This window comes from Ambystoma mexicanum, chromosome 5q (assembly GCF_040938575.1).
Source record: "Ambystoma mexicanum isolate Mex_15411 chromosome 5q, UKY_AmexF1_1, whole genome shotgun sequence".
Lineage (NCBI taxonomy): Eukaryota > Metazoa > Chordata > Amphibia > Caudata > Ambystomatidae > Ambystoma > Ambystoma mexicanum.
The window spans coordinates 1,333,480,830-1,333,508,160 of NC_090933.1; the positions used below are offsets into that span (position 1 = coordinate 1,333,480,830).

Below are 27,331 nucleotides of genomic sequence, written 5' to 3' on the forward strand. Positions count from 1 at the left end.
TTTTAGATTGCAACTAACTGCCCCAGAAGGTGAACAAATTGAAAGGACATTACTGCCTACGATTTACACTAAGGAAATTTTACTTACAGCACCTTTTTCCTTGTTTTTCTGTAGGCATTGTGGCAAGTGACACACCCCTTTTGAGGCGTACTATATATTGTGCACACGCATGCACCTAGCAAGTACCTTTCAAGTACTGCTTATCCGCTTTGCCGCGGTGCTGCGTTGCTGCTGCTCTGCGCCTTTTTCAAACAGCTACTTATACAGGGTGTTGCCAGATTTCACTAACTTATTCTATCAGAAGTAGTAGTAGTAGGAACTGTCTTTGTGGTGTGTATTGGGAATTTTGTGCCTTGGGAAAGAAAGTTGTGGATTAAAGAGCGGGACTACAAGAGTATATGCTACACCGTTTGTACTCCTTGAAATCGAACATGCCTGATTCTTTAGGTCTGTTGATAAATACTCCTCCCATGGCAAGCGAGAAACTAAAACCACTATCTCGCACCTCCAGAAAAATGATCACGCTCACACCAGTCCTAAGAACTCCACTCTCCAATAAAGACATCCGCTCCTTCTGTGCCAAAAGAAATGTGCCCACGACCAATCAGAATCCACCTTTCCCTGGGGAGATTTTTCTAAAATACATATTTTCAATGGCCGCTGTCATCCGAAAGGAACCTAATCCATCTTCCATTATTAGGGCAGATGTCATTTTGTATGTCATTTTTTTTTCTCCGTCAAGAGATGTGCTCACGCAGAGTGCATCCCCCATCAGGCAAAAACAACAAAAAAAGCTATCCATAGCCAGGTTTAACGCCCCACAGCTCGGGCCTGCAACGCTCAGGCTGGTGGGCCGTTAAACGCCACATCCACCACGGCAGGGGGGGGGGGGGTGAAATCTATATTTGTAACCCAAAAAAAGGGAAGAAGAATCCAGGGGAAGGGAAGAACCTCTGGAGCAAGGATGCCCAGACTTGAAAGACTTCTTTTTTGTGGGAGTTCTACAGGTTTCCTTTCTTTTGAACAATTAAAAAACACTGAAGGCCAAAGACAATCCTTTTGACCTTAGAATTCATTTGTTTAGAGTGCGAGGGTCAGAATAGTACTTTGGACACAGGATGGTTTGGTTTTGGACTTCGGACACAGGCGGATCCCTAGTTTTGAGTTTAGGTAGGGATACTCCGCTAATGCAGGGACAGCAGGGCCTTTTCCCAACCCAGTTGGTGTTATAACAAAACTCTTCAGCCAGTCTAACTTATGTCCCTGTATCATTCCGGACTCCACAGTTAGCGCAATCCTATGGAAAAGAAAGTTCATCCATCGCTTTTGTTGTAAGGAAAGTGGCAGGTCATGCTAGCAAATGTTTATACAAAAACAGCAAATATAGAGTGCGGGTTTACTTGACTGAATTGATTACACAATTTTGTATCAATCCATTGATTTGTAAACACTAATTTCCGCCATTTTTTCTTTAATGCCGATGAGGGTTAAGGTATGGAAGGGCACACCCTTCAGATTTGAACACAAGCACCACCTCCTCCTTACCCCACATCCTCCGTCACTACCACCTCCCACCATGTTCACCTCTTTCCCACCCATCCACTGAACCCATCACCACCTCCTTCTCTTTACCCCACCTCTTCCGTCACTACCACCTCCCACCATATTCACCTCTTTCCCACCCATCCACTGAAACCATTACCACCTCCTTCACGTTACCCCACCTCCCCAGTCACGATCAGCTCCCTACATGATCAACTCTTTCCCACCCATCCACTGAACCCATCACCACCTCCTCCGTCACTACCACCTCCCACCATGATCACCTCCGTCCCACCCCCTTAACTCACATCCTCTGTCATTACCACCTCCCACCATGTTCATCTCTTGTATCAAGGCTGGAGTATGAAGCCCTCTTTGTTGGGACATCCCAGAAGAATCTGGCTTAACTCAAAATAGCTCACAACAATGCCTTAAGGGCTGCAACGGGCATTTCACGCAGGGACAACATTTCTGGGGTCAGGAGGCAGGTACACTGGCTAACTGTCAAGGAAAGGATTGTCTTCAAAAGACTGGCCCTCACACATAAATGTCTTCATGTCCTGGCACGCCCCTTCTTAGCACACAGGATCACCAAACAGACCTCCTCCAGACCATCTAGGTCTGCCTATGCCAATCGTATCACTGTACCTCTCACACGTAGAGTACGTGCTGGGGGTTCGTTTCCCAACCATGGCCGCAAAATTTTGGAACACCCTCCCTGCCCCGATCAGGATGATTGATTCTCATGCAGCTTCAAAACCAGGCTATTTGTCTGAATGGCCGATCCCATCATGCTATGCATTCTTCTGTCTGTGTTCTTCCTGTCGCTCATTTACTGTTTGTTCTGTAAAGTAACTTATTAGCCTGTAAACAAGTAAATTGTATTACGCATTTCTCCATGGGCCGCACTCCTGTAACCCTCAAGCAAGCTCTCTTACAAGTCCTTATAGCGCCTCGATACTTGTGGGCTGTAGCTTGCTCTACAAACCCAAAAATAAAATAAATGCATTCTAGCATAAATCTGGAATAGAGGTGGTCCCACTAATTAAGACAAATGAATCGCCTCTGTTTCAGGATGCAGTTTACACAAAAAGTCAGGGAAAAAGATTTAACACAAATGGAATTACTAACAATTTATTTTTAATGTGAACACGGTGACATAATAGCTGAAGCTCAATATTCATTTCACTCAGTGTATGAATCCCGGTGGGAGACATTTACATTAGACATGTCAGTTTATCCAAGACCAGCTTTATTTTATAAACATTTATGTCCACTATTCCTTTTTGGAATTTACAGAACAGCTGTGATATCATTACACCCACAACTCTCATTTCAGACAGAAAGGCACCATTTCATTTCCAAATTTGCATGACTTTTATTGCCTCACACCACAGAGGGTATTTCTATTCCATTTGTGCTTTCTACTCTATTCACAAAATGTCACTTTTCTAAAATACATGTCCACATAATTTGACATCTTCTCTGTGCCCTGCTCATCAAACCAATTTCTTTTAAGTTAGTGCTTTCATAGTGGGCATGCACCCGCCCTTGTGTAATCACACCCCCACATGTCGATCCCAGGCTAGGGAACCATCTACTAATCCTAAATGCTCCAACAGAGATAGGCAATAGTGTAACACAGTACAGGGGATCCTGGGGAGAAAAGGAAACTGTAGAACATGCTACAAACAGTGGAAACACTGCAGCATTCAGCGAGGATGGCACTCCTGGAGAGGCATGCATTTCTTGGAAACAGGCTTCTAGAGTAATATTGGAGATTCCAGTTTTATGGATGCCATTATCCATGTTTTCCCTTTGCAAAACAGTCTTTGCACACGTGTTGTGCTAAGCTCAGTCTAACTATCATATGAGAACATAGCCTTCTCCATTTTTATTATTCAGGAGGGCTCCAAATAATAGAAATTTGGAGTATTTTAATCCCTATGTGTTGATGTTGAAAGTACAATTACTCTATGGGGGTGTACCAGTGGAGGCATTTCTAATGGATTCCTTCCTGCCACAGTTTACTCATTTATGATATCCATATCCCAGTGCAGCTATTCTCTAGAAACATTTCTGCGATCAGGGAGCTCGGCACGGCTCTATGCGCTTTTCACCAGAAAAGACATTGAGGCCAGTGTAAGTAGTGGAGCCACGAGCCCTTGACCTCTGTTCCTTTTTCCTCATTCATGACTAAACGTGAGCACGCCAGAGACCAGATATCCAGTTCCATTTATAGTCATTAGTATGTATTGGTAAGCACATGAACAATGTTATAAATTAGAGACACACCAATTTATTTATTTTAGAATCAAGACTATGGGCCTCATAACTTACGCAGTACGGTGTGAACGGTGCATCCATGCTCCCCATCTCCACCGCCACCCGCGAATGGGCAATTACTGGCCCATTCAACTCGTAATGGGCCGGTAATTGCCCATTCGCAGGTGGCGGTAGCCATGCATGCGAAACAGGCACGGCTACCGCCAACCTCGTAATGAGGCCCTATTCTACTACACAGCAGAGTTACCAAGCATTTGCATGAAAGAGAAAAGTTGAAGAGGGGCCATTAAGAATCACTGCAAAAAGGGAGTATACAAATGTGACAATTTTTGATTCAGTGCTGGTAAATAAGACGTACCTTATGACTAAACCAGTTCCCACACAACACAATTATGCATTTTTTTTGTACCTGCATGTGTTCTCTGGTGGCTAATAAGATGTCCCTTCCAAGCAAACCCTTTCCCACATTCAATGCATTCTTAAGGTTTCCCACCTGTATGTGTTCTCTGGTGCTTACTAAAAAAAACCTTTGTAGCAAACCCTTTCCCACATTCAGTGCACTCATAAGGCTTCCCACCTGTATGTGTTCTCTGGTGGATAGTAAGATCTCCGTTCTGAGCAAACCCTTTTCCACATTCAGTGCACTCATAAGGCTTCTCACCTGTATGTGTTCTCTGGTGGATTGTAAGGTTTCCCTTCCAAGCAAACCCTTTTCCACATTCAATGCACTCATAAGGCTTCTCACCTGTATGTGTTCTCTGGTGGATTGTAAGGTTTCCCTTCCAAGCAAACCCTTTCCCACATTCAGTGCACTCATAAGGTTTCTCACCTGTATGTGTTCTCTGGTGGATAATAAAACCTCCGATCTGAGCAAACCCTTTCCCACATTCAGTGCACTCATAAGGTTTCTCACCTGTATGTGTTCTCTGGTGGATAGTAAGTTCTCCGTTCTGACCAAACCCTTTTCCACATTCAATGCACTCATAAGGTTTCTCACCTGTATGTGTTCTCTGGTGCCTAGTAAGCTCTCCTTTTGTAGCAAACCCTTTTCCACATTCAGTGCACTCATAAGGTTTCCCACCTGTATGTGTTGTCTGGTGCCTAATAAGGTGCGCTTTCCGAGCAAATCCTTTTCCACATTCAATGCACTCATAAGGCTTCCCACCTGTATGTGTTCTCTGGTGGATAGTAAGCACTCCCTTTGTAGCAAACCCTTTTCCACATTCAGTGCACTCATAAGGTTTCTCACCTGTATGTGTTCTCTGGTGCCTAATAACGTTTCCTTTATGAGCAAATCTTTTTCCACATTCAATGCACTCATAAGGCTTCTCACCTGTATGCGTTCTCTGGTGGACAGTAAGCTCTTGCTTTGTAGCAAACCCTTTACCACATTCAGTGCACTCATAAGGTTTCCCACCTGTATGTGTTCTCTGGTGGATAGCAAGCTTTGTAGCAAACCCTTTCTGACATTGAATGCACTCATAAGGTTTCTCACCTTTATTCATTTGCTGGTGGCTGATAACTGTAGCATGCAAATGGACAGCATTATCAAATTCAGTGCACTGATACGGTTTTTCACCCATGTCCTCATGTGGGCAGTAAGTATGCTCTTGAGATGGCAATTGTTCCCACATTTTGTGCACGTGCAACGTGTCTTGCCAGTTTATTTTGTCAGGTGCCTTCTCTTAAGAGGAGCCTTTTCAATTAACCTTTTCCAAATTCAGAGCTCAAATGAAAAATGCTTTCTTTACTGCACATAACACATTGTCATTTTCATGCTAGATATACCTCTCCCCCAGTATTTACAGAATGAACACGCTTGGTTACTGGATGTTACCAAAAAGTGGTTGCATGGATGGAAGCCATCATGTATCAACATGCTTCGCAGCCCAGTTCCTAAATACTCTGAAAAGGCAACTGGACCCAAAATATTGGCACTTCTAAGATGCTTGGAAATTGCATATTCCAACAATGAAGCTTTTCACTGCTATAGTCCAGAGAATCGAACAATCATTGTTTTTGCATTTCTGGGGCAGTCACCTATTAACATAAAAGGAGAAGCACATTATTAGTTTCAATACGTTCACAATCGCAGGCAGCATATTTAATAAGACTCTACTCAGTAGTAGTGATGTTAACTCCTCACGTAGTAACTTATTTGACTTTGAAGTGCCATCTATTGGGGAAAGGCACCCTAATAGGCGGCAGAGAAGTGGTGCTCCATTGGGGAACATTTAGTGGAACAGAGGTAACATGCAGCAGGAATAATACAATTCATTTTTATTTAGAAATGTTTTGTATCCAAAACACTAGGGAAAAACACAGGCTTGGTGAACAAACATATTAAATGCATATTTTATATATTTATTCAGAAATGACTAAATTAGCACATGGAAGCTCCCATTTTCCATACACACATGATAAAAGGCAGGCGTTTGCCACCAATCGGACGCCTGCTTGACCAGTCCATTATGTAATCACTGATGACTTGTGTATTGGCCCAAACATGAATAATATAACCCAACAAACGGCACTATCGAGGATACAAGGACAGAATTGTGATTTAAAAAAGGAAAGCGCCAATCTCTTTCCATAGTAAGAATGGCACAGGCCATGCTGCCACTACATTCAAAACATTGGGCCTCATTATAACTCAGGCGGTCCGGAAATAACGGTGGCGGTAAACCCACCGCCACCGTTGTTTCCGGACCGCCTGATCCCGAGTCCTGCAGGTGGGAGGTGATGTTCCCGCCAGGTCTGACCTGGCAGGTTTAACACCGCCCGCCTGCAGGCGGCCGAGGAAATACCGGCAGCATTACGAGATGCTGCCGGTGTTTCCATGATCCCCATTCCCATAGAGTCCCTTAGGACTCAATGGGAATGGGGATTAACACCATTCCGCCTCCGTGATTCCCGAAAAACCGGGGTTGTAATGCCCCGGTAATTCCAGGAATCACAGAGGCGAAATGGTAATACGAGTCCGGCGGTAACCAGGCGGTTTTACCACCGCAGTTACTGCCGGACTCGTAATGAGGCCCATTGACTTTAAACCTAGATAAACTGGAGATGAGGGATGAATTTGGAGTTTGTGTCAGAGACCAAAAGAATAAAAAGTGTATTAAAGACTGAACTCCACAATATCACCCCATTTGCCTTCCTAATTTTCATATAAATGCCCCCTTGGCAAGTACTAAATTTAATTGGCCAGAGGGATCCCATTTCCGTTTCCCTGTTCAAAATACCACAGTGTCGTTTGCAGGAGGTCGTACACACTCTTTTTTACTGTTAAGAGTGGGTGTAAATGGGTCTGTTACTTACCAGGCTCCCCTAACCTGGCCCAGACCCCTTTTTGTGGATTCTGATCCTTGCACCTTAGGTCCAATTTCAGCATGCCCTTGTATCCTCTGTGCTGTGACCAAAAACTGCTTTCATCACATCCCTGGTAACTAATGCCACCATTTAGTGATTACACACATTATTCCAGTTGATCTACTGTGGAAATTCTACTCAACCTACTCCAGGGGAATCTGCTCAACATAATCCCACAGATCCATGATCTGAAAGGGTGAGAATTCTAAAGCCTGCATCTCTTGCAACCCATATGGCAGCGACCCTGGAATAAAATGTTTGTATGTGTTAATAGTATGAATAGTCACCCTAACTGTCCACCTGTTTCTCTGCCAGACCGACATTTATTGCAGGTCTAGTGTAGGTATTGCAGGTCTAGTGTAGGTATTGCGGGTCTAGTGTAGGTATTGCGGGTCTAGTGTAGGTATTGCGGGTCTAGTGTAGGTAGTTATCACCACAGTATATGCACGAACCTTTGAGCGCTCCAGTATGGGGGACAAACACCAGTTTGAGGTGACAAAAATAAATCATTTTTTGGGAGTGCTCTATGCACTCTAGGTTTGTTCACCAAGCCTGTGTTTTTCCCTAGTGTTTTTTCACAAGTTGGTGAACTGCTCTCAGCTGGGCTGTCAGGAATCTACAGCTTGAACACCACCACAAGTTGGCAATGTAATTCTAGCAGGAGTAAAGGCCGTGCATGGCCCAGGCCATTTGCCACCCTGCATCATTAATATCGCACCAGCCTGCTGTGATACTGTGAATAACTTTGCCTGCCAGTGCTTGGTCTATTAAACCGCACCTTGCTGCTGCCTTCAACCATGCCCATCTCTCTGTACTCTAGTGCCTGGCTATCATCGTCAATGCTTCCTTTCCCAGGATGTCTGCACAATGGACCATCCCACCATGGTAGGGGCAACCCTGCAGGGAGCCTGAGCAACGGATCAGTGGGAGAATGCTTATTCGTACTCTCCTCGGCTTCACAGGTGTTGTATTGCGCTGTGGCCTTCCACAGCCCTCCTACTCTGCATTGGGTATGCATGAGGAACAAGGCATACTCCTCTCAAGACCAGATGATCCTTGTCCACTTGCCTTTCTGACATTGCCCTGCTGGGTAGTGTTGGAAGGTTTGGGAGTCTGTGTAGGCTCACATGAGATGCCATTTTGGCAAGCACATAGTCTAAGACAGTGTATATGCAAAGCTATCATAGTATACAACATGTGGCGAGCACCAACGTTACTTGAGAAACTAAAATCCAAACTGGGGTGACATCTGTGAAGCAAATCACATTAATGTTGGTCTCAAATTAATGTATTCTATGCAAATGGACTCCACAAATTTGTTATACGCAAAGCTTTCTCCGTTGGCTAATTGTTAGCTTAGCCCAAATTGTCTGGTTATTACTTACAATCTATTACGGTTGTGTGTTTACGTTAGAAGTACGCAAGATAATTAATGCACATATACAACCTAAAAACCCACATTACCTCAGTGTTTTGTTAAAATCATCCATTTTAATTGATAAGCACTAGAAAAGGTAAACTCAGAACAAAGATCGAAGTACCTCGACGCCACAGGTCCACCAACCACTTGTAAAACACAAAGTCAAGAACACCTGCATTTTTTCTGAATGATTCAATGATCTTTCTTTAATAGAGAGGGCCCGCAAGCCTCCTTTAATCCATCATTCTGGGATGAGCTGGATCAACCCTAACTTTCTCAAAAACACACAAACTTAAGGCTAATCAAACAATGCCTAATATGTCAGCACACCTATTACAAAATTACATATTTTATTTTACAACAAAACTATGTAAACAAACAAAATCTCAACACTTCATATCATTCGAATACCATGGGAACCCATGTGTGCATCATCGTGCCAACTGTTTAGCATGAACAGTTTGAAATCTCTTGGCACGATTAAATCAGTGCCTGCCTGAAATCTCTTCACCATCCCCCGCCCTGACCTTCACTTCTCTTATTTCCCTATTCTCCCTCCTACCCACCTTTCCTACCTCTCCTTTCCCTCTTATGCCTCCTCCTAGGCCCCTGGAAACCTCATCTATACTGCCCATCTTGACACCCTCTTCTCTTCCCTTACTCCTCACCCCTCTCTTCACCTTTCTACTACCTAGGTAAATTGTTCTACATATTGTTTCATTGGTTTGTTTCACGTTTGTAAATATGCTTCAATTTCATTATTCTTTGTAATCCTGTTATAATGTAAAGCGCTTTGGATTAAAGCGCTATATAAACCTTATAAATACAAATAATAGACTTCACTGCAAATCAATGGACACATTTGAAGACACTAATGAGATTAGATATAAATGTCACATTAAATATAACAATCGGTTGTCTGTCGACACGCTGTGTTTGCGTCCACTTCGAGATTAGTGTCTTATGGCTATGGCTAGTAGGGAACCTTCATCAGGACAAAAACAAGCATTGGCAAAACCATTTGTTTTGGCTTTTGTATGGACAAGGGCTCAGCATTTACCAGGCCCTAGTACCTGGCAATACGATGATAACAGCTGGAAAATGATGTGAGTACCTGGCCATATGATGTCAGTGTGTGCCAAATGTCTATCCTATAGACAAGCCAAAAGTGTTGGCTTTGCCAGTGCTTTTTTTAACAAAACTTCAATGCAAGGAACAGATGCGAGGAGACGTATTGCTTATAAATTGAGCAGCTGAAGGCACACTCAGTGATGGTATCTTTATTACACCGAAGGTTCCTTTACAGATGCAACTGAGCCATTCTCAGATAAAAATAACACTGGCAGGCCCTATATACACAGCATAACGGTTGATGTTTCTGCTAGACAGAGCTAATTCAAATAGGTTTCAGAAGGATGTGTTTTGGGTGGGGAAGGGTAGGTAGTGAGTGGGAATGTCCATAGAGATTGGCCTGGCAATAGGCAGTCAATTGAGTCAGCAAAATGCCAAACACAGACAAAGCTGTGTGTCCTTCACTCCTATCTGATCTCCCTCTTATTGATATTCTAAGGCAAAACATTTGGCTTCTAGCACCAGCTAATACCCAAAACTAAGAAGGGGTGTACAGATAACATGCAATCATCTTGTCACCCTGCTTTAGTAATAAAGGGAAATAAGACGGTCGGTTTTCACAAAATGATTGTTCAATATAGGTAAAGAAAGAGAAATTATTTTTCTTAGAGGAGAGAGCTAGTCAATAATTAAAGTGGTATCCATAGTTTGCTAATGAGGTGCTAAACCTTTAAGGTTTTGTTCAGTTGTACAACTATTGAATAGTCAAAGATGATCGTTGCATGAGACGCGACGGAGGGCGTGCTATAAAAGGGCAGGGTGACATTCTTGGTGTTCCAACCGCATCGGGAGAAATACAGAAAAGCCAACTGCTTTTGGGTAGTACAATTCTTTTTACAGGTATTGGGATCAAATGGAAAGTTAAAGACAACAGGCGGTCAATTCAAATGGAAGGCACTCAAATCATTATCAGGTATTGCTATTATGTGCAAGGTACTTGCACAATTTGGCACGAGTTTTCCTTGCTGGAGCCTTGACACTCCTTCCCACGTTTGGACGCCTCTCACCCTTAACTAGTCAGGGTCGCCATTGTTGAGAGGCGGGGGACGATGCGAGAAAAGGGATGGCCTTGAGGGGTCAGGAAGAAGCCATTTTTTCTCGTCCGATCCCAAGCACTTCCACTAGCTCCCAGATGCTGCAAGGATTAAATTCAAGACCCTCTGCATGTTCCACAAGGCTTTCTGGGGACTGTGACACCACTACATCCAATTCTCTCTCCCAAAAGATCTACCTGCTAGAGCCCTTTGGTCAGTGAGCTCCAACTCTCTGCAGATCAGATGTTTCTCTAAGCAGAGAGTAAGGGGAAAGAGCTCTCCTCCACAGGTGGCTTACGCTGGAATGACCTCGTGAGCCGGATCGCTTTAAATTCCGGAAGCTTCTCAAGACCCTCCTTTTCTTCTTCCTTCCCTCTCCTACCCCCCTACCACAGTGACTCAAGACCTTCCCTTTTCTCTTTTCCTCCCCTCTCCCCTGCCAATTTTACCCCTATGCCCTGGCATGGTTCCTTCAGAGTCTTACAGGGCCCCAGCCCCCTTTGTCCAGTCCACCCATGCCCGTGTTCTCCCCAAGGACATTAATAAATATCTTTAATGAAATTATAAATAAAAGGCCTATGTTTCTCCTGTGCTAGAGGGAACACTCATCTAAAGGAACGTGTAGTCAGTTGTCAGGAAGTCCAAAGTAAACGTATCCTTCCAAACTAATCATCTGACCCTACCACTATATCCAATGAATTTAAATAGGCCAGGAGATTTTCTTATATTTGCCTGGTCTTCTCTTCAGATAGTCTCTTTAGTTATAACTTTTCTCTGTGGTACAGATATTTCTTGACATAGTTTTCGTGATTTCTGTGGTCCTATATTTAGAATGTTTTTTCTGGCAGTGGTTCCTCACATTCTTGTCGTCCATTGTAGACACTTCCCAGTATCTAATTTCAGGCTTTCTCGAGTTGGGGTATCTTGACCCCTTATCAGGCTTTCCTAGTTATGAATTGACAGTCTAAAACTCCCTCCTCTTTTATCCTGTTCATACAGTGTCTTCCCTACCACCTAGGGGGACTCGTTTCCACTCCCTGTGTGTTCCCCCAACTGGTTTGGCTAATGCCCTTTTATACATTCTTTTCACTTCTCTTGTTAACTGGCTTCTTTTTACTATTTTGTCCTCAGGACTGGGACATGATTCTCATCTGATAACCCTCTTTCCAAACCACAAAGTATAAATTCGTTTTACATAATTGATTAGCAGAGCAGGCTTTTCTAGTATGATAAGACATTTATAACGCACCTGTACACAAGTGTTTCTAGGCACGAAAAGCCAAGGAAGGGAGGACAAAACAATCTTACTAGGCCTAGTGTCATTCAGAACGTGCAAGTGCAGGGGGAAGGGAGTGGGAGAAGTGCCAAGGTGGGTGGGGGGGGGCGGGGGAGACAAGAGGGAAGGAGAGTTCAAGTAACTAGTAAATGCTGCCAGGAAGTGGCTCATATGTGTAGGTGGTCAAGAGACTATAGGGTTGCAGATACAGTCCCTTAAGTGGCTGGGTAGCCTGACGGTAGCCTCGAGGCAGTGCACGGGCAACTGATCATGCAGGAGCCACTGATCATGCAGGAGCCACTGATCAAGCAGGAGCCTCAACCCGTAATATCAGTGGGTGGCCAGGTAGCCAGTATGCGCAGCAGTCGGGGACATCAGCAAAGGTGAGGTAGAGAGAAAGCGGAAGTGTAACATCCACTTGTCTGACAATCCACTCCCATTCGTGGGTGAATGTTGTTAATCGGTCCTAGGAACCGCCACTTAGCGGGACCCAATCCAGGGACTGAAAGTGACCACTGCATCCACAACACCTGGACCCTCTGCAACCGAATTAAGGGATCCCAGTGAATTTAGGAACCCTAGCGGTGGTTCTTAGCTTAATTGGAATAAGCGTTAAATTGGTCGGCCACATTTGTCAAAGAAGGGGAGCCAGATTTCCTCGATGTTGGACTTGGACTCTTCGAGTAAGTGTGTGAGAAACTCCATGTCGTATATGGCCCGCACCTTGGCCACCCACGTTTTTTCCCCCGGCATTTCCGGGCGTTTCCATTTTTGTACGAGGCAGCATGTAGCCGCCACCAACATGATTTGGAGCATACGGTCCTGAGTGCCCTCCTGTCCCTCCCCAATGTCGATTCCAAACAGGAGGAGCCATGGGCAGGGAGACCGCTCTACCCTGTCCACCCCTTTGATCCAGGCAAGTACCCTTTCCCAATAGTTTTGGACCACTGGGGATCCCCACCACATATGGATGTAGTCCCCCCCATCTCGGTCTTACATTTCCAGCAGTGTGGGTCATATCCTGGTGTTATCCTGGCAATCCTCTGCGGGGGGTAATGCCATCGGTGTAGTATTTTGAGGGCTTGATGGCGATACTGGAGGGAGGCCGTGGATCGGTAGGCCCGCCTGCACATCTCCGCCCACCTCTCGTCATCAATCTCCTCCCCTAGGTCCCTACCCCATCGTGTGCGCGCCGGTGGAGGATCCCTGGGGACAGAGAACAGGAAGAGTTTGTAAAGGCGAGATATTAGCCCCTTAGAGCCCCTCGCAGATAGGAGAAGCTTTTCGAACTCAGTGAGATCCCCCCTGAAGGTATCGCCCCAGGATGGCTTGGTGAGGACACCCTTGAGCGGGAGGTAGCGAAAGGGAGACAGGGTACCAATTCCCAGAGCCTCCTCGAGGTCACTCAAGGGGAGAAAAGAGCCCTTCACCCAAAGATGGCCGGTCCTGCTAAGGCCTGCCTCGAACCACGACTGATACGCCGCTGGTTCTGCTATTTTGGCCAGGAGGGGGGGCCCAAATGCAGCTCAATGGGGATGGCCACGTCGTGAGCCACCGGTAGTAACCTCCCTCTCCCCACAAGGAGCACAATACTTTCAAGATTGGATGATTCAGGACGCTCCTGGGGATATTCTTCCTCGGTACCCAAAGTCATTCCTCTATTGTGACAGGGGCAAGGGGCCTGTAATCCATAGCAACCCATTGTTTTTTCGGATGTGGGGAGAAGTGATCAACCAAAACCCTCAGCTGAGAAGCTCTGTGGTACGTTTCCAGGTCAGGATAACCCACTCCCCCCCCCCCCCCCATCTTCCTTAGCCCTAGTCAACACTCCGTAGGAGATCCTATGCTTTTTGCCCGACCAGAGGAAGTTGAGCAGGACTCGCTTTGTTTCTATAAAGACAGTCTTGGGGATTATCACCGGAAGCATTTGGAAGAGAAATAAAAACTTTGGGAGGAGAACCATTTTTATGAGGTTAAGGCGCGCCATCCAGGAGAGCCCCGATCGTGCCCACCTCTCTACATCTCTTCTGACTGCGGACCAGAGGGGGGGGGGGGGGGGAGTTGGCTGAGTACAGTTCCTCAAGGTCATGCGTAACCTGTTCTCCCAAATACCGGAATCCCTCTTCAGTCCATCTAAAGGGGAGCCCTTTCGCGAAGGCCATCTCCGGGTCTGACAGATTCCCACCCATAAACGCCATTGACTTATCCAGATTGACTTTATAACCCGATAACTCTCCATAGCGCGTGAGACCCTGTAATAACCGGGGGACTGTTTGGGACGGTCTGGTGACAGAGTAGGGCAACGTCCGCGAAGAGGGAGATTTTGCATTGCATGTCTCCCATCTGTACTCCCCTAATAGCTTGGTCATTGCGGACTGAGATTGCCCATGGTTCCATTACTAGTGCGTAGATTAGCGGGGACAGGGGACATCCCTGCCTTGTACCACGTTGGAGGGGGAACCCTCTCGATTCTGTCCCGTTTGCCAACACTCTAGCCGAGGGGGGGGGATTACAGCGTGGCCATCCACCCCAGCCACCTAGGACCCATCCCCAGAGATGCGAAAACCTCCCCCATGAAAGCCCAGCTAACCCTGTCGAAGGCTTTCTCCGCATCGAGAGCCAGTAGGAGAGCCCAGTCGTCCCAGGCCCCCACTGTGGCAAGTATATGGAGTGTCTTCCGTACGTTATCGGAGCCCTGCCTGTTGAGGACGAATCCCGCTTGGTCGGGGTGTATTAGGCGTGGTAGGCAGATCTCAAGTCTGGAGGCCAAGATTCTGGTGAAAATCTTGGCATCTAGGTTAAGGGGTGAGATGGGTCTATAGAACCCACATACCGTCTGGTCTTTACCGGACTTTGGTATGACAGTGATGAGGGCTTGCAGAAACGTAGGGGGAATTGAGTCTCGGCTCCTAATCTGATTGAACAGTTTGGTCAAGGGCTTTACCAAGATCGATTGGGTCTGTTTATAGAAATCAGCCGTGTAGCCGTCTCCACCTGGTGCCTTTCCTGCCTTCAGTCTCTTAATGGCGTTCTCCACCTCTTCCTCTGAAATCTCCCCCTCAAGGGCCCCCATATCTTCGTCGGATAGTTTGGGGAGGGGGTGCTCAGCCAAGTAGGCTGAGATATCTTCCAGTGATTCGCCTGCTTGCCTGGAATAAAGTTTGCTGTAATAGTCGGCGAAGCAGTCCGCTATTTCCTCCTGGCCCCTGTGAATCCTGCCTTCCTCATCGCTAAACTGGGTAACCCCCCCTTTCCACCCTGCAGCCCCGGGATCTTTGTGCCAAAAGAGTCCCCACCCTGTCTCCCCGTTCATAGTATCTTTGCTTGGTGTACCGCATTTTCTTAACAACCTCCCCTATAAGAACCGTGTGTAGCTCTTGTCTTTTGCCCTGCATTTCCTCTAGGAGTGCCTCTCCGTCTATTCCGGGAACACCTAGTCTGGTCCGCAAGACCCCCAACTCCACCCGGAGTTTGCCCTTAATCAGGCCCCTCTCCCGTTTACGCCTCGAGCCCTCTGCTATGAGGAGACCCCTAAAAGTGGCTTTTTTGGCTTCCCATACTGTGGACATGTCTGTCTCACCATTATCATTGGTTTCAAAATAGGCCGACATTTCTTGTTTCATAAAATCCCGGAATACGGGGTCCCTAAGGAGCGTGTCGTTGCACCGCCAGCGGGAGGATCTTGGGACGACAGGCAGTGACCAGTCAGCCACAAGCAATTCATGGCCCGACCACGTTATGGCCTCCACCCTTGGCTGTTGAACCACCCCGTTCCCCTCCTCGGAGATTAGCATGAGGTCAATTCTAGTGTAGGTACAGTGTGGGGGAGAGAGAAAAAAGTGTAACCTCCCTGGCCCGGATGTGCCGTGCGCCAGACGTCCACCCAATAATGGTCCCTCAAGAGGGCCTGCAGGGCCAGTTTGTCTTTAGAAATCCCCTTGGGCCCCCCTCCCTTGGCAGACCACCAGTCCAGACGGGGGTCAGCTCCCAGCTTGAAGTCCCCGCCCAGTATCATGGCCCCTTCTGCCGATTCATCCATGAGATTAAAGATCCGAGCGAGGAACTGCACTTGCCCTGAATTGGGCGCATATAAGGTGGCCAGGGTGATGCGCTGTCCCTCGCAGAACCCCTTGACGCCTAAGAATCGGCCCCCAAAACCTCTTAGTTTCTACCCCCGTGAGATGGAACTTCCTCCCCAGGAGAATACCTACCCCCTCCTTCTTGGAGTTCGCATGTGAGGCCCAGTAATTGGAACCAATGTCCTTCCCCTTAATTCTGGATTCTCTTCCCCGTTTGTAGTGCGTTTCCTGTAGAAAGAGGACTGTTAAATGTTGTTTGCGGAACATATTGCTCGTAAGGGCCCTCTTGTTTTGGGAGTTAAGACCCTTGACGTTCAGCGTGCCTATCCTTCCTTTAATCATTATCGTCTTTTAGGTTGTGCACCTTGAACCCCTCGTAACATCTGCATTTCAGAGCCCGCCGCCAAGCAAGTGTCTGATTTGAACTGGTTTCCCCCCCCCCCTTCCTCCCCATCTCTTTCGCTAATCCTACCCCCCCACCCTCCAAAGACCAAGCCTCCCCTTCTTCCCCCTCCCCCCAGCCCCCTTTCCCTCGTAATGTAGGGCGTTCGTCCACGTCCCCCAACAAGTGTCGGGGTTGGTCAACGAACCACCAAGGACTCTAACCCCAGCCCCGGGATTTTTTTCGTGTTAGGGAATCTCAAGTCTTGGAATCAATATAGGTCTACCCCACCAAATCCTCGGCGCAAGTGGCCGAGGTAGAATTCTGAAACCGTGAACCCCCGCTTCAGCCTGCAAACTCCAAACTCAGACTTTCTACGTGGGTCACCACAACAAAACAGTTAACATTTAATAAAGTTCTGCCCGCCCTCCAAACCAGCGGGCCGCATGTCGCACCAACTCGGCGTCCCGGCGTGGCCCCCCGGGCCCCAGGACCCCTTACTGTCAGATCCTGACAGTCAGATGCTCATCATAGGATTTCCTCGATCACCGGAAGGGTGGTGCTGTTATGGCTTCGGGTGATCCTCAGAGGTAGTTGACGGGTGCCTGGTTTTCCGAAACTTCCGGGCCCCTTTGACTTTAGATTTCCCGCTAAGCTGCCCCAGTTTGTCGGGGCCCCTCAGAGGGTCCCGGGCTCTTCCGTCTTGGCCGCTTGAGTGGCCCGCCTGGTCGCCGACCAGGTCGTCCATGGCCCTTTGAATTTCTTCCTCGGACACCAGGCGATGTTTCTCCCCCAGCCATTCAAATTCCAAACAGAAGGGGTGGCCCCAGCGGTATCGGACCTCCCTTCCCTGAAGCCATCTTGTGAGGTTTCCACATTTCCTTCTCAATGACAGGGTGAGAGCCGACAGGTCCTGAAAGATGGACACCCTGAAGTCACTGTATTGAACATTGCCAAGGTTCCTCGCTTTCTCCAGAATTTTAGCTTTGTCCTTGTAATAGTGTAGCCGGGCCAGGACCAAACGCGGGCCTCTGCCCCCTCCTCCTGCCGGATGGACCCTATCAAACAGAATGGCACCTTCGGCGTCCGCCCCGAGACAATCCTTACGATGTCATGTACTTTGCCCTCAAGGCCTTGTATGGTTTCTCCCTCTGCCTCCATGAAGCCAAAAATATGCAGGTTATTCCTTCTCTCCCTGTTCTCCATATCGTCCACCTTGAGCCGGAGTTCCTCTTCGCGTCTTTCCATGTCCCGGAATCTGATTTCCATTTGGGTCTCAAGGAGAGTAGTGGAGAGCTGATTGTTTTCGACTCCCTCCATTCGATCTTCCAAGGTGGTGACTTTAGTCGTAAGGTCCGCCAGTTTGGCTCCCATGTCCGTCCTTATCCCACGGATTTCCTCCAGAATCGTCTGAATATTATTCTGGATAGCACCCAGGTCTGGGGGTGGGGTGGAGGGGCCCCCGGTCGCCATGACGTTCTCGTTAGCCACAAATTGGTATTTCGACAGGCTTTCTTTCCAACTCATGGGGGGCTTGTTTTGGCCACCTGCTATTGGCGAGGGGGGGGGCAGCGTGCTTTCCGCGGTCGTCTCAGTGCGTGTCTGGCCCATCCGGACCCGTCGGTTCCCCCTGTGGTGGTGGCTCTGGATCACAGGTGGCCCTGGATGCCCCCCTCTGGTGACCGTGGGGGAGGGGTGTGTATTGGGGGGGCGCGCTCCCGCGTCGGCCCCCCGGTTCCCGGACCCCACGGGCCTCCTGGTGGCCTGTAGGTCCGCTCAGTATGGAGAGGGGGCGGGCGTCCAATTTCCAGGGCCCCGACACTGCTCTTTTTTACTCAGCTCCGGGGTCCCGGGGTCACCCCCGGTCGCCGCCGGGTGGGATCGGAAGAGGGGAGGGGTGCGCTCCCGCGTCGGCCCCCTGGCGATGTTGCTCTGTGGGCCGGTGGCCTTCACTTTGCACCGGGTTCTCGGGATCACTATGGGTTGCGGCCCGCGTCGGCCACCCGGCAGCGTTGCCGTTCCGTGGGCCGTAGGCCCTCTCTGATTCAGGCCTCTCCCGCGTTGGGCCGCGTCAGTCGCGCTCTGCCAGAACCGTGCCCAGTATCTAGGGCCTGGGCGGAAAGCCCCGATGCACTGCGGGTGTACGGCCTCGGGTTCTCTCAGTGCGGCGCCGCCTCTTCCTAACCTGTGGCTTCCTCACTCCAATCGAGGCCGCGTATGTGTGGCAGTTGCGGCCTCCTCCAGTACGCCGCGCCGAGCCGTGGGGGAGGAGCCACGGGAACTTTCAGGCCCGTAGAACTCGGCTCAGGGGTGTCGGATTGGCACCGGAGTTCGATGTAGCGGGGGGGCCACAGGTTCCCACAGTGTATGGTGGGGGTCTCGCAGGTCGTGGGACCCCCGTTCCGTGCTAGCACCGTCGTTCTCCCGTGGCTGGGTACGGAGCTCGAAGCTCAGGCGTCCATCTTGCCTGCGCCCCCTGGTGGCCCTCAAGGCGACTGCTTTTAATGGAAAATATAAGCAGTAGGACATCTGCTTACATTGTAAAGAGCATGGGCCCCCTGGACATCCTTTAGGCCCCACCAAGAGGGGGGGGGGCGCAACTTGTAGGTGGGGTGGCCTGAAACAATATGTTTACTCAAAGTGGGCGTGGGGGCTAAGTATGAAAAAGTTTGGAGACCACTGCACTAGTGTGATCAGATTGGGAAAGGACGCTTAATCTCCCACACTTCACTGGAACAATATACCCATCTGTTGGCTTTAAAGACCCTTGACTCACTACAAAAAATATTCTTCAAATTAAAGGCCACTGGGTCTACGTAACTTAACAGGGAAAGCCTCCACGCTAGAGGGTTTATGTGTATGATTGGAGAGTTTACCATGATGAATGGCTGAGCCCAGAGTCTGCACTGGCGACACATGGTTCATCGGAAAAACTGCAACACGCTACTAGGTCTTTGTTAGCCACAATGTTATTGCCTCTTGTATAAGGTTGAACAATCACTTGTGAGGCCAGGAAAATCCTAAGCACTTCCAGTGCCTGGGAAAGCAGGAGCTTTTGCGGGCTACTGGTTTGCTGGCAGGATGTGGGCTGGGACTATCTGGCCCCAATCCACAAACTGGTTTCACTGTGTCCGAGTCATATGCATTTGTGTTGCCGCCAGTGGTCCCGATTGGACCACTGGAGGGGTTTGTGCGGGCTACTTCCTTCTTTGGCTAGTGAGGGCAGCTGCTCTTACCTGGCTTTTAGGGTAAGAATGAAACTCATCAATGCATCATCAATCCCAGGCACAGCAGCCCCTGCAGACCCCAGGGTACCCTTGCCTCCCAATGCATCTGCAGAGCCCAGAGTACCCTCGTACCCTGTTTGTGCGGTTTGTTGTGCTGTAGGTTTTGGTTGTGTTTGGTTTGGAGTTTGAGAGGTGTATGCAGAAAGGGAAGTTGTTAGTAGGGTTGGTTAGTTTGTATCTCTATCCTGAATTGAAGCGCTCTGCTTGCGTAGTCTCCCCTGTTGCGGCTCTGTCCTGATCTGGGTCTGACTGGCGTACAGGTTCCTTACTCCTCTGGCCCCCACCTCTAACATGCTCTCTCATGGCTCCCCTTATACTCCATTTAGACTCTAGTGGCCAGTGCATCTGCTAATGACAACCTCTCAGGTAGTGGGGGATTGTCAATGTCGTGATAATTCCACACCAACGTGGTACCTTTCGGTAATTAAATTACGGTGCGGGCTAAAGAGTTGGTGGGATTGTCTGGATTAGTTGACTGAGTCTCCGTGTGTGCCGCCTGTGTTCCTGTCTATCCGATGTCACCCGTCCAGCTGCCGTGATCAGAAAAGAGGACAACCAACACTAGGTGTAGCTACCAATGTGCCATTTAACTCACTTTTACAACTCCACTCCTCCGCCCCCTATAGAAAAGTGCTGAGATCCACCATACAGGTCCAATAGCGAATTACCAATTGAGGTTAATAGGACGGCACAGAGCAAAGGATTAACATACTATGTGTATTTGTATAGTGTACCCAGCTCCCCCACACACACTGAAGTATTTTGGTGCCCTAGACAGAAGTTAACAGATTTTCACATTTACAAAACTCAGAGGCTCATTCTGTCAATCTTGGATGGATGAAGGGCTGGGTGGACCTGTAGGTTTCAAACTAGTGACTATGAGATCACACAACCATGGATCCTACCAGAGAATGCACTAGTCCACTGAGCCACAGACCTGGATGCTAAATCTGGATACGGACACCAGTTTCAGGAAGAGGCAGGTATGGAGACAAGACAGGAGAGAAGGAGACATGAAGGGTACAGGAACGCAGGGTGGGAGACCGGCTATCTCAGAAGCATAGGACAACCTGTGCAAACAAAAACTACAGCAGTTATTTACCTTTTATTGCATGCGCTTCTTACGTTCTGCATAGTAGGATGATGCAATATTGTGTTTAGATCTAGAAATGGAAGACATTATTACGTTATTAAATACTACAAACGCAAGACATCCTATAACGATATATAAATCGAAAGATCCAAAGAGGAGCTTCTGTTCTCTCCCTGCCCAGGAATGCACTGTCCATCACATACACAGAAGACTGGATTAACTGGAGGTTTATGAAGAACAAGCAGAGACCACATAAATAACACTTGGCCAAAACAGATGACACTTTCTCACTAAAAGGAGGAGTGAATAGTCGCTGGTCTCTCACCCACAGCAAATGATTCCCGAAAGATTCCTTAAGACATATTTCACATTTAAAAACAGAGCACTTGAGGTCCCAGAGAGATTAAAAGGAGCCCATCCACCCAGGACAGTTATTAGTCCAGTTGGTGACCTTGGCGAAACACTATGATGCGCCCCCTGCGCTCTGCATGCGCGCCACTCCCAAACTACACCCCACAGATAAGTAACTCCTACCCAATACCAATAAATTACTGCTATTCAAATGAAACAGGTTGTATTACATTGCGAGTCGAGAACTTTGCAAAAACCAAAATGCTAGTGTGGGAGTTTTTTCAGTCCAAGTGCGCCACATTGATAAGTTCCTTCATTGTGCAACTAGTCGTTTTTAACATTTTTGCTCAATAAATATCCTTTAAATTGCACACAATTAGCATTATATTTGATCAACAACCAACCCCCGCCCCAATTGGGTACAATTCAAACAACCTGCCGCAAAAGGAATTAATTGCATTTTGCAACTATGGTCCACTTTTATATTGATATTTTATTTGTATCGCGCTCGTACACAAGTGTGCCAGAGCGCAACAAGGGAGAACAAAAACACTGCCACCCAGAGCGCGACATAGGAGAACAAAAACACCACCACTCATCATCCTAAAAATGTCTCTTTGCTGCCTTCACCACCAATTGTAACCCGTCTGATCGCCTGACACTCAGCCATCATATTAATAGTTGCGATAATAAAACACAACAAATCCACCATTCTGATAGTGACACCCCCTCCAATCACCCTCTCAACCGCCAAAGACTGAACCTTCCCCCACCTCCAGTCGCTTCACCACTACAGCAGGACTACCCACCACAACCACCTGCTCCGCCCGCACGTTCTGAACTGCTGCAGATGATGTTATAACTCACCTTAGTGCTCACAACCTTACAGGCCTCCACCTGTGCAACACACCCCCTAAAATAAGCAACATGATCCCCACCACAATTGCAACACTTTGGTGTACATACAGAGACACAATCCTTAATATCATGGTGACCGCCACACTTACCACACCTTCTCTCCCTCCTACACCTTCTCTCCCTCCTACAAGATCGCCCCACGTGACCATTCTCCCGACACTTATAGCACCTAAGGGGGGCTGGGACATAAGGCTTCACCCGAAACCGCAGAAACCCCAAAAACACATGCTCCGGCACCTCACTCCCCCCTAAACCGAATAGCCACAGTCGAAGAAATGATACCCCCATCAGGATCTTTCCTACCCAACCCTCACACCTCCAAACCACCACCCCCCAACTCCTGCAACAAACTCAATGTCCCTGTCATGCACACAAAGGAGGTACACCATAAATCATCCCCTTACACAGTGCACCACCCTGTTCCAACACAGAAACAGGATGTCTCCCAAGACTTCCCAAATCCAATGCCTTGTTCCTGGTCAGCTCACCCACACCCTTAACCAACAAACGCCCCCCACTGATGACCTGGACAGACTGCACAGCACCAATCCCTTTCCAGACCCACTCTGACATCACAAAAGGGCCAACTCTATTAAGATCCTGATCGGGATTCGCCGACTTTATGACCACCTGCCACCCCAACTCTGCCCCCAGGGATTCAAAGGCAGCCTCATACCCACGCACATACTGCCCTCTACCCTCCGATCCACAGGGGTGGATGGGGTCTACTACAAAGCAGCACCCCCCTGACATCCTCATGCGACCCCCCCCCTTTCTCCTCCCACCATCAACACTGGCTCCCACCAAACCCTCCGCTAGAGACTGGCAACCACCACCCGCAGCCAATTTTCTTTTCCCACCATCACCCTTGCCACTTTCTTCCCACTTGGGCTCCCCCCTCCAGTCCTAAGAGACCCATTGTCAGATACACCACCACCAACCCCTGCAGACCCCAGGGTACCCTTACTACCAAATGCATCACCTCTTCCAGGTGCAGCAGCCCCTGCAGACCCAAGGGTATCCTTGCCTCCCAATGCATCATCCCTCCCAGACGCAGCAACCTTTGCAGACCCCAGGCTACCCTTGCCTCGAGGGTACCCTCGTCCTTCCAATGCATCACCCTCACAGGTGCAGCAACCCCTGCAGAGCCCAGGGTACCTTGGCCTCCCAGTGTATCATCCCTCCCAGGCGCAGCAACCCCTGCAGAGACCAGGGTACCCTTGCCTCCCAATACATCACCCTCCCAGGAGCAGGCCTTACGCCATCTTGCACCCCCACCACCAGGAACTCCTGCAGACCCCAGGGTACCCTTGCATCCCAATGCACCACCCTCCCAGGAGCATGCCTTTAGCCACCTTGCACCCCCACCACAAGGAACTCCTGTAGACCCAAGGGTACCCTTGCCTCCGCCCTCCCAGGAGCAGGCCTTAGGCCATCCTGCACCCCCACCCCAGGAACCCCTGCAGACCCCAGGTTACCCTGACCTCCCAATGCATCACCCCTCCCAGGCACAGCAACCCCTGCAGAGCCCAGGGTACCCTGGCCTCCCAATGCATCACCCTCCCAGGCGCAGGAACCCCTGCAGAGCCCAGGGTACATTGGCCTCCCAATGCATCAGCCCTCCCAGGCGCAGCAACCCCTGCAGACCCTAGGGTACCCCGGCCTTCCAATGCATCATCCTCCCAGGAGCAGCAACCCCTGTAGAGCCCAGGGTACCCTGGCCTCCCAATGCATCATCCCTCCCAGGCGCAGCAACCCCTGCAGAGCCCAGGGTATCCTTACTACCCAATGCATCACCCCTCCCAGGCGCAGGCCTTAGGCCAGGGGTGCACAACCGATTTTGACAGAGGGCCGAAAGTACCCTACATGATGGCTACAGTGGGCGAAAAAGTAAATGTGGGTGGGGCGGTAGGCGCTGTTGGGCGTGGCAGGAGGCTTTTTCAACCCCGAATTTTTATTAACCACTATGCCCCATAGCCCCCAGTCCTCAAGCAAACACTATGCTTCAAGGCACCCACCCCTCATGCAAACACTATGCCCCAAGACACCCACCCCTCATGCAAACACTATGCCCCAAGACACCCACCCCTCAAGAAAACACTACGCCCCATAGCCCCCACTCTCCGACCAAACACTATGCCCCATGACACCCACCCCTCATGCAAACACTATGCCCCATGACACCCACCCCTCATGCAAACACTATGCCCCATGACACCCACCCCTCATGCAAACACTATGCCCCATGACACCCACCCCTCATGCAAACACTATGTCCCATGACACCCACCCCTCATGCAAACACTATGTCCCATGACACCCACCCCTCATGCAAACACTAAGACCCAAGGCACCCACCCCTCAAGCAAATACTATGCCCTATGGCCCCCACCCCTCAACCAAACACTATGCCCCATGGCCCCCACCCCTCATGCAAACACTATGCCCCAAGACACCCACCCCTCATGCAAACACTATGCCCCAAGACACCCACCCCTCATGCAAACACTATGCCCCAAGACACCCACCCCTCATGCACACTATGCCCCATAGCCCCCACTCTCCGACCAAACACTATGCCCCATGACACCGACCCCTCATGCAAACACTATGCCCCATGACACCCACCCCTCATGCAAACACTATGCCCCATGACACCCACCCCTCATGCAAACACTATGCCCCATGACACCCACCCCTCATGCAAACACTATGCCCCAAGACACCCACTACTCATGCAAACACTATGCCCCAAGACACCGACCCCTCATGCAAACACTATGCCTCATAGCCCCCACTCTCCGACCAAACACTATGCCCCATGACACCCACCCCTCATGCAAACACTATGCCCCATGCCACCAAGCATGCACCATGCATACATACTCATACAGACCCAACCCCCACCCCTGCATACAAACTAACAAGCATAAACCATGCACCCATACAGACCCGAACCCCCAACTCTGCACACAAACCAACACCCCTCAAGCAAACACTATGCCCTATGGCCCCAACCCACTCCTCATGCACACTATGCCCCAAGACACCCACCCCTCAAGAAAACACTAGACCCCATGACCCCCACCCCTCATGCAAACACTAGGCCCCTTGACCCCCACCCCTCATGCAAACACTAGACCCCATGACCCCCACCCCTCATGCAAACACTAGGCCCCATGACCCCCACCCCTCATGCAAACACTAAGACCCAAGGCACCCACACCTCAAGGAAACACTATGCCCTATGGCCCCCACCCCTCATGCAAACACTAGGCCCCATGACCCCCACCCCTCATGCAAACACTAGGCCCCATGACCCCCACCCCTCATGCAAACACTAGGCCCCATGACCCCCACCCCTCATGCAAACACTAGGCCCCATGACCCCCACCCCTCATGCAAACACTAGGCCCCATGACCCCCACCCCTCATGCAAACACTAGGCCCCATGACCCCCACCCCTCATGCAAACACTATGCCCCATGATACCCACCCCACATGCAAACACTATGCCCCAAGACACCCACCCCTCATGCAAACACTATGCCCCATGACACCCACTCCCGACCAAACACTATGCCCCGTGACACCCACTCCCGACCAAACACTATGCCCCATGACACCCACTCCCGACCAAACACTATGCCCCATAGCCCCCACTCTCCGACCAAACACTATGCCCCATGACACCGACCCCTCATGCAAACACTATGTCCCAAGACACCCACCCCTCAAGCAAACACTATGCCCCAAGACACCCACCCCTCAAGCAAACACTACGCCCCATAGTCACCTTCCCAGGAGCAGGCATTAGGCCATCTTGCACTCCCACCCCCAGGAACCCCTGCAGACCACAGGGTACCCTTGCCTCCCAATGCATCACCCTCCCAGGAACAGGCCTTACACCACCTTGTATCCCCACCATCTTGCACCCCCACCCTGCAGCCTCCAGAGTATTCCCCTGCCCACTCATGTCGCTCCCAGCATGGAGAACACACAGCTCACGCCAGCAGCAACACACGCCGTCTGTGCAAGAACGGCCGGCACTCCCGTAGCCCCCTCAACGCATCCCACCTGCGCCCCTACCTCCTTCTCGAGATGTGCACTGCCGAGGTCTCAACTAGTTCCGCCCCCGGCAATGCATCAATGTCAGCATCCACCGCCTACTCCGCAAGGCTCCTCTCCTCGCGCCGGATGACGACGTCAAAAGCGCGACGCCCCTGCTGCCGGCACGCGGCTCCTCTCCCCGCGCCTGTATGATGACGGGTGAACGCGCGAGCCGCCTCTGCTGCCTGCATGCGGCTCCTCTCCCCACGCCTGATGATGTCTTGTGGACGCGCGAGCCGCCCCTGCCGCCGGAAACATGAACTCGGCACCACGCCCCTCAGGGGAACCAACCTATGCCCCGGAAGCGCTTCCTTCACCGGTCCCGAAAAAGCACAATGATGACGTACAGAAGAGCATGCGGGCTATTGCTAAGATCCGCCAGGACCGTAGGAAGCCACGTGGAGAATAGTGGGCGAGCCGTTGCTCTGATGGGAACTACCCACTACTGTAAGGGAAGGATGACGGGTTAGCCCACAAAGTAAGGGAACGTCGTACTCTTTAGTTCCTGGCCACTTTGACCGCTGGAATTATTTCACATTTCAAAGCTTAGTATTTGAGTTCCCAGAAAGACAAAATGGACCCCATGCATCTGCAAACCCGAAGAACCGACATGCACCGTGCTGAGATACTGATCCTCAGAGCATGCGCATTAAACGCATGATGAGCCGGGTATTTGTACTCCATGGAACACACTGCGCATGTTCAGGGATATAACGCTACGGCAGAGACAGCACTAGCAAGTGCCGAGGCTGAGAGAGCACCACCAAAGTACACGCAGATAAAGGAACACCATGCGCATGCCCAATGATCACCATCGCAAACACGAAGAACAGACATGCGCAGAGCTGTGAATTGATCTAGAGAGCATGCGCAGTGATGAGATACTAATTCCCAGCGCATGAGCAGTAAACCCAATGATGAGCCCGGTATGTGTACGCCAAGGAACACACTGCGCATGCTCAAGGATACAAATCTACAGCATTGGTGCAAACATGCCTAGCGCTGTGACAGCAATAACACATGCTGAGCGCTGAGAGGGAATCACCAAAGTAT

General features: G+C 49.6%; 1 pseudogene; it reads right to left on the reverse strand.

Moving 5' to 3' along the window:
- Positions 1 to 2,665: 2,665 nt before the first annotated feature.
- The window catches only part of LOC138498096 (zinc finger protein 850-like), a 371,655-nt pseudogene continuing 346,989 nt past the window's right edge, over positions 2,666 to 27,331 (reverse strand).